Source organism: Amblyomma mixtum, chromosome 8 (genome assembly GCF_055824585.1).
Source record: "Amblyomma mixtum isolate Tamu chromosome 8, ASM5582458v1, whole genome shotgun sequence".
NCBI lineage: Eukaryota > Metazoa > Arthropoda > Arachnida > Ixodida > Ixodidae > Amblyomma > Amblyomma mixtum.
In genome coordinates, this window is record NC_143019.1 from 30,604,679 (window position 1) to 30,617,969 (window position 13,291).

The 13,291-nt window shown below is 42.2% G+C and overlaps 1 long non-coding RNA gene across 1 annotated transcript; it reads left to right on the forward strand.

Annotated features, from left to right (window-relative positions):
* The first annotated feature begins 2,780 nt into the window (after nucleotides 1–2,780).
* LOC149331897 (uncharacterized) lies at nucleotides 2,781–12,370 on the forward strand. Its single transcript, XR_016284858.1, has 2 exons — nucleotides 2,781–2,910; nucleotides 12,205–12,370. It is a non-coding gene; the product is annotated as an uncharacterized LOC149331897 (long non-coding RNA).
* Nucleotides 12,371–13,291: the final 921 nt, after the last annotated feature.

The following is a 13,291-nucleotide window of genomic DNA, read 5'->3' on the forward strand; positions in this document are numbered from 1 at the left end:
GTTTCTGCTGCGTTCGAGCGCGCGTTCTTAGCTTCTCTGGCACATCTTGACTCCGGTCTTAAGTGCTTGTAGTGGGAGCGTTAGTTCTCTTCATGCGTGATAGCTGTGTGTCTGGTTGCCTCGTCGTGTTCTTCAAATGTGTATATACATATTTCTTCTAACCCTAGCGCCCTCGTCATTAGTTACACAGGTATTTAGCAGTAAACGCTGATTTTGGCACCAATATATGGATCGACTTTCTACGCACAGTACGATCCAAAAAGGCAATAGCAGCCTCCAAACCGACATCACCTGTGACGAGTGACGCAGTTGTTAAGTCATTAAATTGATAGCAAAAGCTCGCGCTGAGACACGGATAACAGGCGAGTATTCTGAGTAGAGGTGCTGTACATGCGAAATCATCGCTGCTGCCTACAGAGTTCTCACAAGTGACAAAGAGAAGAGTGCATAAAGGTTTCCTTAGTGAAAACATGAACAGCATGATGCATTTTGTCCTTGACTGTATCATCATGACGACCATCATCATGATCATCAGCCTGACTGCTCTCACTGCGGGACAAAGGCCTCTCCCATATCTCTCCAATTAACCCTGCCTTACACCACTGAAGGTAGCTGATTTCCGCAGGCTTCATAGTTTTACCCGCCTACATAATATTCTGCTCCCCTGTTGCGCTTGCCTTCTCTTTGAATCTAGTCTGTTACCCTTAACAGCCATCGTCTATATTGCCATCGATCTGTGCCCTAGCCAAGCCAATTTCTTCACTTCGACTGGGATGTCATGAAGCTGCGTTTGTTCTCGCTGCGTTTACCACAGTTTAAGCTGAACCGGTTTCGTTAACTTCTACTTTTCTCCCCACTAGGATTTATCAGTATTAACAAGTTGATAAATACAGCAGAAACACTGTATCCAAAGGCTTTTCACCACCTTTCAGGACCTCTCAATGGTAAAACCATTCCTAGGATCGCTTCTACGCAGACAAACGCCTCCGTTTGGTGCACGTTTATAGTTGCGAATAGGGTAGCAGAAGTAGTTACAAAAATACGCTTTCATGAGAGTGTCTTTTACTAACGCTGCTTGAAAAGTTGTCAGTAAAGCTGAGCATCCCAAAAGCTTGAGGATTGGGGCTTGGAAAAAAGCACGGGCAGCTTTTGTCCTTTCCTAGAACAAATGTGTTCTGTATAAAATAAAAAAGTTGAATAATCACAGTCACATATATGAACAGAAAACCATGTAATGCCGAGCGAACGATGCGCGTTTCAAGCATTCATGGTTTTGTTTCCCGGCATGCACTCTATAGTCTGCACGATGTGGGTGATATCAGCTCAATTATTTCTTTTTTGTTCTGCCCACAATACTTTATGTAGTATGCATGAACGCAGGTTGTCGGCAACATCAGATTTCTATCTTACCGAGCACGTCCGGTGCACCATCATCTCCCAACACAACTGGCCGAGAGTGAAAAGTGCAGTAGTTTTCTCGCCAGGTGCGCACAAGAGACCACTGTTCTTTCCAATTTACAGCTGCGAGAGACATGCCTGCGCATGGAGTGATTCTGAGAAATGCTTGCGTTCTCAATGGATATGCGTGATGTTAGTGCAAACTCACAGACAAATACCGCTTTTTCGCCTTTTCATTTCATTTTACTGTACGAATCAGGGAATTTTTTCTCTTCATTAAGCTGCCTTTGAGCGAGTGTTAAAAGGTCTACTTTCTTGAAATACAAAACACCGCGATAGGCATGCGCGTGCAGGGACAAAGAGCCCCTTGGGAAGGCAGATTAAACTGCGACGATGCGGGTACGGTGCTGTGGCTGCCTTTCCTTTCTGCTTGGATGCTAGGACTCCTTTGCTCGAAGGTTTTTACCGCACCGCAGCCTACAGAACACACAGGTAGCATTCCTGGAATCTAGTCAACTTTTCTCGGTGACGCGCATGCTACCTGGTATTCATGATAAACTGCAGGAAATGAGCTTGACCGCAGTGTAATCGTGCGCAGCCGAGGCGACGGTGGACAGCGGAACCAGCTGAACCAAAACGACGGCTCTGGTTCTTTCTGGACTTTTTCCTTTACGACAGAGCGTTCAGAAGACATCGCATCACAAGAAAGCGGCTACCACAACATCCTCACAATCATGTTCCACGAAAGTGGTGAGAAAGCTCCGGAAAATACACGTAGCAGGCTTTTCACAGTGACCGTCGAACGGCGTTACACTGCGGAGCATCAGCAGCCATACTGAATGCAATTCGTTACTCTGCTGAGACGTCACCTCATCGGATTGCCGCGATTGGCAGGTGGGAGCATACTGAAATGGGGGGAGGGGGGGGGGCAGTGCGAGGCCAGGCTTCTATTGCGGTCATAACTGTAACCTTCTGTAGGCGTAGGACTCGTTAAAAATTTGAAACATTGCCACTTTTCACACGTCATAACAATGCTTAACGCTAAAGTGTCCATGAAAGGTCGGTGTTTGCAGCTTGTCCCATTCCTCCTGGCAGCTTTCTCAGTCTAAGATTTTTGACCTTAAAGGTAAAGGGCATAACCAGTTACTTGTCAGACTTCAGAGCACTTGACATCCTTGTTGTGTCTATCCACGCAGTAGATGAATAAAACTACAGATCAGAAGGGATTTGTCTTCTCTGGACATTCAAAGGTTATAATCTGAAGACTGGTGTTCCTCTTTCTTTTGCCCTTTTGAGCTTGCAGTAAACGCCATCTGCATGATAACTATTATGCGTAGTTATTATTTGGTTGCTGCAGTGACTCATAGGTCTAATTTTACTCCCGGGATATCGGGCTATAAATACTCGTGTAGTGCCACCACAAAAGCGTCGTTCGACTACTGCGCACAACAAACCGAAGCTAAAACAGCACGATGCTGAAGATATTTGTTTTCGTCTTTCTCCTGGCAATAGGTAAGCATCTCATTTGACTTGGAGTTTGCTTTAAGTGCACTTTAAATCGTTGTAATTGGACATTCCTTCTATTTCTGAAGACTTAGCTACTGAGAAGTTTTTTTCCGAATTAATCTCAACAGTATAGTTCGTGCACCTCATGTGTTCCGCTATTTTACGAATTTCTTTCATGCCACTCTATCCTATATTTTGTTTCTTGAAATTGTGAGCATGCCTTCGAGATGCAAGCTACCTGTCAAACAAGGGCGAAAATTAAAGCACCGAGGCCAGGATTGCTTTATATGTACCAAATTGTGAGTGTGTAACCTTGCTGTTATTTAATGCATCAAAAATTAAAACGCATACTTACGCTTCTGCGCAGAATTCAGCACGTCCCCTTTTATGCATCAACTAGATTGGTTAAAAATGAAGTATTTTTCCTTTTATCCTTACATAGACTAAATTAATTAGGTATCCCAAATAGCCACGATGAGGATAAAAACGCAGGAATTCTGTAATGGTAGCTTCGTAACTTCCTAAATACAAGCGTGCATCGCCAAGAACTCCTTTTTCTTCAACGATAAGGTATATTCCATGTTGTACTAAAATTATAGACACCACAGGTACTCATGCTCAAATAAAGACTACATAACATAACATTACAATACTATGTATTTATGAAAACTCCTAAACACATAAAAAATGCCTTTGCATTTCGTAGAAACCAGAGAGTAAAAGTTCTGTGCTTACACAACACTCCATATTCTTTAAAGCGAGGCTTTATATTTTGTTTTGTGCCCACAAGGAATTAGAGCGGAATAAAGCTTGATATATATTTCCGGAAATTTAACGGACCCTTACGGAAACCCTCAGCACCCCTTCCGATGATTTTCTGCACGATGTAATCACCTTTAACGCACGTCTAGAAGGCTCTCGCCTCTCTAGATGGCTATTATACAGGGTGTTTCACGTAACTTGAGCCAAGGATTTAAAAAATGTGGTAAACCGCAGCCCGCTGAAACCAACGATACACTGTTCGCCATCATGTGGCGCTCCTCAAAATATTTTTTATTGCGCTTAATTAGTTAACTAACTAAGATGATCTATGCAGATTTTCAAATATTCATTTCAGTGCCAAGATCGTTATTTTAGGTTGTAGAGCAGGTTTATAAACAACAGATTCAGTTTATTGTAGCATCGTACCTCCTACGAAGTCCCTTTTTCCGGCATATAAAGAAAGCCCGCGAAATATGAAAAAATACCACGTGACTACGCTCGTGCGCTACCAAATTGCAGCGCTCTCAACAGCGCTTCGAGCAAACGGAGCTCGCCTGTCGACCGTGGCGAAGTGAACGGCCGCCGCCCGCTGCGGGAAGTGCTGACGCACTGTCAAGCCGCTGCCAAGAGCGGCGGCCGTTCACTTCACCACGTTCAGCGGGCACGCTCCGTTTCATGGAAGCGCCCTTGAGAGCGCTGCAATTTGGTAGCGCACAAGCGCAATCATGTGGTATTTTTTCATATTTCGCGGGATTTCTTTAGATGCCGGAAAAAAGAACCCCGTAGGAGATACGATGCTGGAATAAACTGAATCGGTTGTTTATAAACCTGCTTTACAACCTAACGTAACGGTCTTGGCACTGAAAGGAATATTATTTATTTATTTATTTATTGATACTGCGATCTTTTACAAGACCTTCGCAGGGTGGGCACACAATTAATAAATTCTGGAAACAACAAAAACGACCTCAGGAACAAGCAAACAATACAAGAACAATTGATCAACAAGTTAAGATCAAGAACACAATTTCAAAAAGTACAAACGAAACAAAGAAATGTAGCGGTACGACATTATAAAAAAGTTAAAGGTGGCTTTCAAACCTTTTTAGTGAAGTTTGGGTTACTGCATCATTAGTTAGATTATTCCAGTCTGTAATCGTTCTGGGGAAAAAGGAGTACTTAAAGGTGTTAATTCGTGCGTTTAATGGTGTTACTGTAAAATCATGGCGTTGTCTTGTGTTGTACCCTGAGGAGAACGATATAATATTGGATGTGTCAATATTGTACTGACCTTTGATTAACTGAAATAAAAATTTTAGACGACAGATGCGATTTCTGTGAGAGACTGGAAGCAAACCACTTTGATTAAGAAGTGCAGTGATAGATGTGCGGTTATATGAATTCTAAATGAACCGTGCTGCTTTCTTTCGGACTCTGTCTAATTTAGCAATGTTAGATTTAGTGAAAGGATCCCAGATTATGACGGCATATTCTAACATAGGGCGAATAATAGTGTTATACGAAAGTGAACGTACACTGGGGGGGCCGAGCTTCAGAGCACGTCGGAGGAAAAATAGTTTGCGTAGGGCATTAGCTGTAACGTTGTCAACGTGCTCTGTCCAGGAGAGGTTATTGCAGATCCGCAGACCTAGGTATTTGTAAGTATTCACTTGAGACAGAACTTTGTTTTTAGCAGTATAGTTAAACAAAAGAGGCTTCTTTTTCTGGGTTATACGCATGAACACTGTTTTATCATAATTAACGCACATTTGCCATTGGTCACACCATGCTATTATCTTAGTGAAATCGTTATTTAACCGTACTTGGTCCTCAGTAGTAGTAATCTTTTCATATAACACACAATCATCAGCATACAATCTAACAGAAACTGAGATGTTATCGACAATGTCATTAATAAAAATCAAGAAGAGGAGTGGCCCAAGAACAGATCCTTGGGGAACGCCGGAATCAACAGGAACTGGAGGGGAAGGGGAATTATTTACTACTACAAACTGACGACGGTTTCTTAAGTAGGCTGTAATCCATGCGAGTAATTTTTCATTTTTTAGTACATTACCTAATTTGTGAAGAAGCTTAATTGTTATGCGAAACTTTATCAAATGCTTTTTTAAAGTCCATAAATATAGCGTCAGTCTGCTTTCCTTCATTTATTGCCTGCGCAAAATCATGTATAGTTTGTACTAGCTGAGTGGCAGTGGAAAATCCTCGTCTGAAGCCATGCTGTGCATTAGTTAGAAAATTGTTTTGTTCAAGAAAATCTGCTATATGTTTATGAATGATGTGTTCCAAAACCTTGCATGCTGTAGATGTTAACGATATCGGACGGTAGTTCTGAATAGATGCTTTGTCTCCAGTTTTGTGAATTGGTTTGATTCTTGCCGTTCTCCAGTCATCCGGTAATGATCCTTCATTTAGTGATTTGTTAAATAAGATGCATAAGTACTTGGCACACCATTCTGCATAACGCGTCAGGAATGCGTTGGGAATGTCATCTGGTCCGGGAGATTTTTTTACATCAAGCTTCAATAATAAATTGAGAACACCTGCCTCGGAAATCACAACATCAGGAATTGAAGGCAAATTCACGGAATAGCAGGGAAGAGAGCTGTCATCCTGCGTAAACACCGATTTGAAGTAGTCATTGAAAGCCGTGGACACCAAAGCATCATCACGCTCACATATTCCATTTACTTTGAAAGTATCATGAGATCGTGAAGCTGGAGTTATCTGCCTCCAGAATTTCTCAGGGCATGTATGTTTTAATGAAGGTAGGTAGCTGAGTAGAAAAGTACTTTTCCTTGTCATGGGCAATCAGCTGTTTTAGTTTTTCTGTTTGTTCATCAATGATCGTTTGGGAATAGTTTCCTGCTTTTAACCTTTTTTTCATTCTTTTTAGCTTTCGTTGTGAACGTAATGTCTCTCGTGTTATCCAAGGGTTACATTTTGGGGACTTTTTTGCAATTTTTAGAACGAAGCGTCCAATACACTGAAAGACAACACTTTTGAAAAATAGCCATAAGTCATTCACATTTCCATTAAAATTCATAAAGCGGTCATAATGAAAGTCGAGCATATCAAGAATAGATTCATCATGTGCACGAGCAAAATCAGGAAAGAAACTGATAGTATTTCGGCGATCAAAGTTTGCATTCATCAATGTCAGTACAACAGCTTTGTGATCAGAAATACCGGTCGTTACATAGCATTCGACGTTTTCTTTGACAGTACCATTTACAAAAAATAGATCAAGAATTGAATATGAACCATTGTGGACTCTAGTAGGATCTTTAACTACCTGAAGCAGGTCAAAGGCAATAGAAATATCAAGCATAGTTTGCTCAATGATGTTATTAGAATACGAAAAGGCAGTCCAGTCCATGTTTGCTAAATTAAAATCGCCAGTCAAGATTAGCCATATAATCTGTTTTATATGGCGCTCAATATATTTTTTTAGATTAACTAGGAGTGCTACAGAGGAATTGGGTGGCCTGTACACGGCTCCTAAAACGTAACGAACATTGTTTTTGTAAAATTTACAAAAGATGCCTTCTACATCGTCAATATCTGGTATTCTAAAGACTTGCAGTGAAGATTTGAACAGTATGGCCACTCCACCGCCCCTTCCATCTCGGTCTTTGCGAAAAACTTTGTAGTTTTGTGGTACGAATTCGCTGAATTTGAAAATTTGCAAAGTTCATCTTAGTTAGTTAACTAATTAAGCGCAATAAAAAATATTCTGAGGAGCGCCACATGATCGCGAACAATGTATCGTTGGTGTCAGCGGGCTGCGGTTTACAGCTCTGTTTAAATCCCTGGTTCAAGTTACGTGAAATGCCCTGTGCACAGATAACATTCACCTCTCGGCTCCTGAGGCCAACGCCGCATATATTTCTAAGTGAAATTTTTTTTTTCTCACAATATTATACCGCATCCGACTCGAGAGTCGACAGTGATGTGACCGCTACGCCACAGCGGCGCTTAGGCGCGGCTTTCTAGTGCAGAACAAGCCTGTCGCCTATTTCGTGTGCACAAGATTTTCGCAATGTAGAAAAAGAACGTAAAGCGTCCACAAATTAGCTAAGACAGGAGCTTAAATATTTAAGAATAAAAAAAGCGATTGAAAGAGCTTGGTACGACTTTGCAGTCGAGCAAACTCAAGCTTATGCACAAGCAAGAGAGAGAAGAGCAGATTAAGGAAAAAGAAATTTTGGAAAGAAGAGGACACGCTGAAGAAAGGGGGAAAGAGGCTTGAAGAAAAAACGTAATAAATAGCATGACCAAAACGATGCAGCACGTAACATCGCCAAATAGATCAAAAGCAATGGAAGAGTTGTGACGGGATTTTTGAGAGGCGAGATTTCGAGGTCAGCTTTGAGAGCTCACGTATAATGTTTCTACGAATTCGAGAAGGCGATTTAGAGAATATTTTTGTCGCTGCTGTGAAATAACGCTTAGTCCCTCTCTCTCTTTTTTCGTGCACATCCCGCGGCCGACTGTTCCAGCTTTCCTTGCAGCGGATTTCTAAACCAATGTTTGATGCTGCCGAGAAGTAAGAGTCAATTCTGCGCTCCATATACACTGGACTCGTTGCGTTTACTCAGCTCTGCTAGCATATAATGAGGCGGTAATCTCGATTAAAATAAGCAAAAAGTTTAAGGATTAACTATACGTTTCATTAAGTCCCTTGACGCCAAGCCTTACACAATGCCTTCCAAAATTTCCCCCACAACCTTTATGACAAGTAGGAAAAGCATTAGTATACCGTTTTTTCACCGCCAACGTGCGCTATCGCCTCAACATTATAAAGTTTAATGCTTAAAAAATGTGTGTCGCTTCCACTCGTTTTGCAGACCCTAGTGGTAGTTCATGTTACCAAAAATATCAGCCCGTGAATCTCGCATTTATTCAACTTAAAACAGTGCGCAGGGACAGGACACAGTCAAGAAACACACAGACACAGCACTGCACTGCAGACACACTTCTTTCTTGACTGTGTCCTGTCCCTGCGCACTGTTTTAAGTTGAAAAATGAACCAAATGGCCCCGCTACTTCCCATGTCGCATTTATTGTAGGCAATTATACTCTGGGCAAAAATCGTTGCTCACAAGAGTTACGTTCCATTTTTCGTCATCTGAGATCTCTTGGCGCGCAGATGTTCCCAATATCATCTCGGCATCTAATAAAACATCAGACTTCTTCAAACATCATCTACGAAACGCCTCGCCACATGCTAAACTACTAGCGCAAAGACACTTGTTAGGCCCAAACTAGAATACGCCTCACCCATTTGGAACCAGCATCAATCATATCCAATCAGCCAATTAGAACCTGGTAAAAATCACGCTACTAGATACATTCACTACCTATACTTCTAGGACATCACTGTTTCTTCTTTAAAATAATAATACGCCTCGTCAATGCTCTCTCGTCGACGCCGCATTGACAGCATGCCCTTGTGTCACAAGTTATTCTCTTCTTCTCATCATCAAGCACCATACATCACAGCAGAGCCCCGAATATCTCACAACAGCAGACATAAATTGGTTTTTGAGGATAGGAAATGGCGCAGCATCCGTCCCACATATCTCGGTGGACACCTGAACCGAGCCGTAAGGGAAGTTAGAAAGGTGGCAATGAAAGAACAAAAGAGAGCAAGAGGTGCCGTAGTGGAGGTCAGCAGAATAATTTAGACCACCTGGGGATCTTTAACGTGCACTTACATCCCACAGCACACGGGCGCCTTTTGCGTTCCGCCGTCATCGAAACGCGGCCGCCGCGGTCGGGTTCCAACCCGGGTACTGCGGCTCGTTAGATGAGAGCCTTAACCACTGAGCCACCGCGTCGGGTCCGCACCAGCCATCAATTTCAATCTGCGCTTCCCCGAGATTGAACCAGCCATCAATTTCAGTTTGCGCGCCTACGATATTGAACGGCTATATTCACTGCTTCATTTTTAAATCGATAGCTTTAAAGGCTGCGATGTCAGTTGTCGACGTTGTGGTGTGGGCATTGTGAGCGCAAAACCGCGAGAATGACTCTCTGTGGCAGGTAGCGGCCAGACAGCAGCCTATGAGGCTGGTGGGCCAACCAAGTCACGTGACCTTGAGGCTTCATCACAACCTGCCCGCCGGATAGTGAGCAAACTGCCAACTGTGATCGGAGGCAGTTAAATTAATGATCGGTCACTCGGGAAGAGAAGCCTGAGCCGCACAGGCCACACCGCTAGAAGCCACTGCCATCGCAGGGCAGTGGTGCATCTCCTAATCATTGCACCACTGTGCCAGGAGGGGTATGAAGACTTCCATGAATCTATGAGTGCAAAGTATAAAGACCGATTCTGCATATATGGGAATTAACCCATTACGCTATCGCGTAATACTGTTAAGGCAAAGTTTAAATATCCTCTCGAATTTTTGTTCCGAACAGCTACAGTCTGGAACGGCCTTACCCCAAACATCGCGATATCATGTGCGCATCTTCGCTTTTACAGATTTTAAATGACCATGCCGTTTGTTGATTACTTGTCACGAGATGATTTTCTTTGCAAACAAAAAACCCACTGCTTATATAATGCCCCCTACGGGACACTTTAAGGTAACTGAGTGTCTGTAATTAAGGATAATTTCATGATGCTAACTGTACCTTTCATGAAAGTGGCAGCAAGGAATGAGATCAGTATAAATGTCCGATTCTTCACTGGCTATCGCAGTGTAATCCTTTCACGCTGGTAGCTTGAAAATGCCTCTTTACTGGCAATGCCACTCATTAACATTGTGTCCTCATGGGAAATAGATGCGTTTTCTGCAGCCAAATATTTATATTTATATAAAAAATCACTTGCGATAAGTAGTAGTCTCTTCATTCATCTACAGTTGTGGCGTATATATATGACACAGCAGATCTTTTTTATAATACTAGTCTAATTAGATTTTATAAGTTTGATTTGCAAGCAGAGCTGTTCAAAGAAAAGTGATGAGGATTGTTTCCGCCCCATCGTCTGAAAATAAATGATAAAGATAGTAAACTTTACAGCTGCTTAAAAAGTCGCTGGTTGAATGGTACAAGATTATATAGACATTAAAGTTTGGACGAGCGATAAGCGACAGCAGGAAGAGCAAATTGGATATTGATTTCAGCTGTGACTCTACATGTAGATATTTATACACGATGACCTGAAAGGCGCATAAAGAAAACGTGGTGGGAAAGGCAAAACGTCCTCTGATATTTTATCCATTCAACACGTTGTTGTAGAAAGCCCACCAAACAACTCTTTATATTTAGGTAGTGCATTTTGTTTCAGATTTAGTAATAATGATGCCCACTGCCTCGCGTATCTTCTTGGGTGATCTTGAATGTTTTCTGATTATTTTGTTCTCTGCCTTTTTTTCTGGACCAGAGAAATTGCGATGAAACATTTTTACTATTTAAAAGGTGCTGGTGGGACACTACGCTCTATTCACGGCGCTGGAGCCTGAACCTCGGAGACTGTGTCTGCCGAGAGTCTGTGTTGTGTTCTATGCCGGCCAAGTGGGGTGACCCCAAATGAATTCCTTACTGCTCTTTTCTTGGGTTATGCAGCATTGGTACTCCATTTGAGAGCTTTTGTTTTGTGGTGAAATTGTTGAAAAACAACCAAGTTAAATATGAAAGGAGCAGAAGCAACGCGCAATCGATATTTGCCCTTCGGAGACTCTGAAAATGTGTTTTTCTGCATGAAAACAGAAAAATTGCACTTGCGGGAAAAGCCTGAATATCTTGCTTTCATTAAATCCCAGGGAAGTACGAATGGCTTTCAATTTTTGAAATATTTAATCTCGCGACTTCCTAGCGAATCAGAAAACCGAGGAAGAATAACCTGGTTACCTCCGTATCAAATGCGTCATTTGTGTTATTGCTTATAAACTTATGCCGGCATATACCCGAACACTTCCCATCATGCAGTATTACCTTGGGCCCCCGCTGTGACTGCCTCTTCCCTGAAAAATAGCAGAAATTACACTGACACCCGAGTTAAATAACTTCTGGTGATAGTATAGTAAGGCTCCAACTACGCTTCGCATGGCTTCTTCACGCCAGAGACCCGGGCGACACGCTTATCGAGGGAAGATTCACCGTTTTTTATCAGCAGCACAAACAATCTTGCGCTTTACGGGCCCATCGAAAGAACATTGTGCAATGAACCTTGAAACTTGTGGTATCAGATGACTGCTATTACCAGAATCTGCGACGAGTGCCCCTACTTGTCTCGATCTCTAACTGAACATGGTGTATAATTTTTGGGCTCTTCGAGAAATTACGGCACTAATCAGTTATTCTAAGGCGCCAATTGTCTTATGTCGTTTGGAAGTCATTACGAGCTTTTGAAGTCTTACCAGTAGTGCCAAAAGTATGCTGTCAGCCTTAAGATATACGCCGAACTGCATCTGCACGCACAGTAAAGTGACGTCGAATGCCATCTTGCGTTGAAAGCAGAGCGAAATGCAAAAGATAACTTACACTTTTTTCGCTTTATCGCAGTTGTCAGAGGTGATTCACATAAAGAGAGCAGCGGAGAAGGCGATGGTGAAGACTCGGAAAATAGGAGCAATCAAAGAGGTCCCTCGGCCATACCTCGCCTTCCCAACCAAAACACTAGCGGAGACGGGTTTGAGCCAATTCCCATTGAGGAGAACCGCAAATAGGGACTGAGTAAGCTTTGACATGCAAATATATTAACCTTTTCTCGCGACTGAATATTGAAGCTGTTTTTGTGAGTGAAATTGATCCCTGAAAGTGATTTTATTTTATTACCAATTTTTCATTTTGTTATTTTTGTTACATTCACCTTAAAAAGCTCCCATTGAGTTTCCAGATTCGTGAGCAGTGTATTGTAGGCTATATATGGCGCATATGTATTGTAGAGAATCTGGCAGCATTGTATTGAGCAGTGTATTGTAGAGAATATGGCGCATGAAAGCGTTATATAGAACCTCGGAAATGTAGCTATTCTGAATTGGGCGTCGCTTTTTTCTGTTGATAATCATATAGAGTGTTTTTTATGGCCAGGAAACACCGAATGGCAGTGATTGAAGCCGCACAATCTTAGCAACATGAAACAAACGTTCAAATGTTCTCTTAGCGTGACGTTAGGGACCCTAATCAAAAGAATCGCCTATGCTGTTGCATATTTTAGTGAGTCCCACAGAGTTGGGCATAATTTTTTTACCCGTATATGTTTCTCGCATCCAAAATCTAAATCCACACTCGATATGCCTACAACTTTTTCTGTAGTCCACAATTTAGTTTCAAAACGACAGTAATATTATCCCTGGTGTGTGAGGAGGGCGATGTTGCCTTTTTGTCTGCTTCTTATTATAGCATGGCTTTTGTATTTCTTAAGACTGTGTTTTCGACTGTCAAGATGCCCTATCATGTTCTTTTACGGCACAGACAGCCACGGAAGCCACGGAAGCGGTACAGAAAGGAAGGATATAGTTGAACCTGTGCGGAATGATTTACTTAGAAATCATTCGTTAGTAATGGTGATCATTGCGTTTGTAATCAGCTGTGTTATTTTCACCTTGGTGGACATCTATTTTTGTTCGACACATCAAAAGTCACTGAG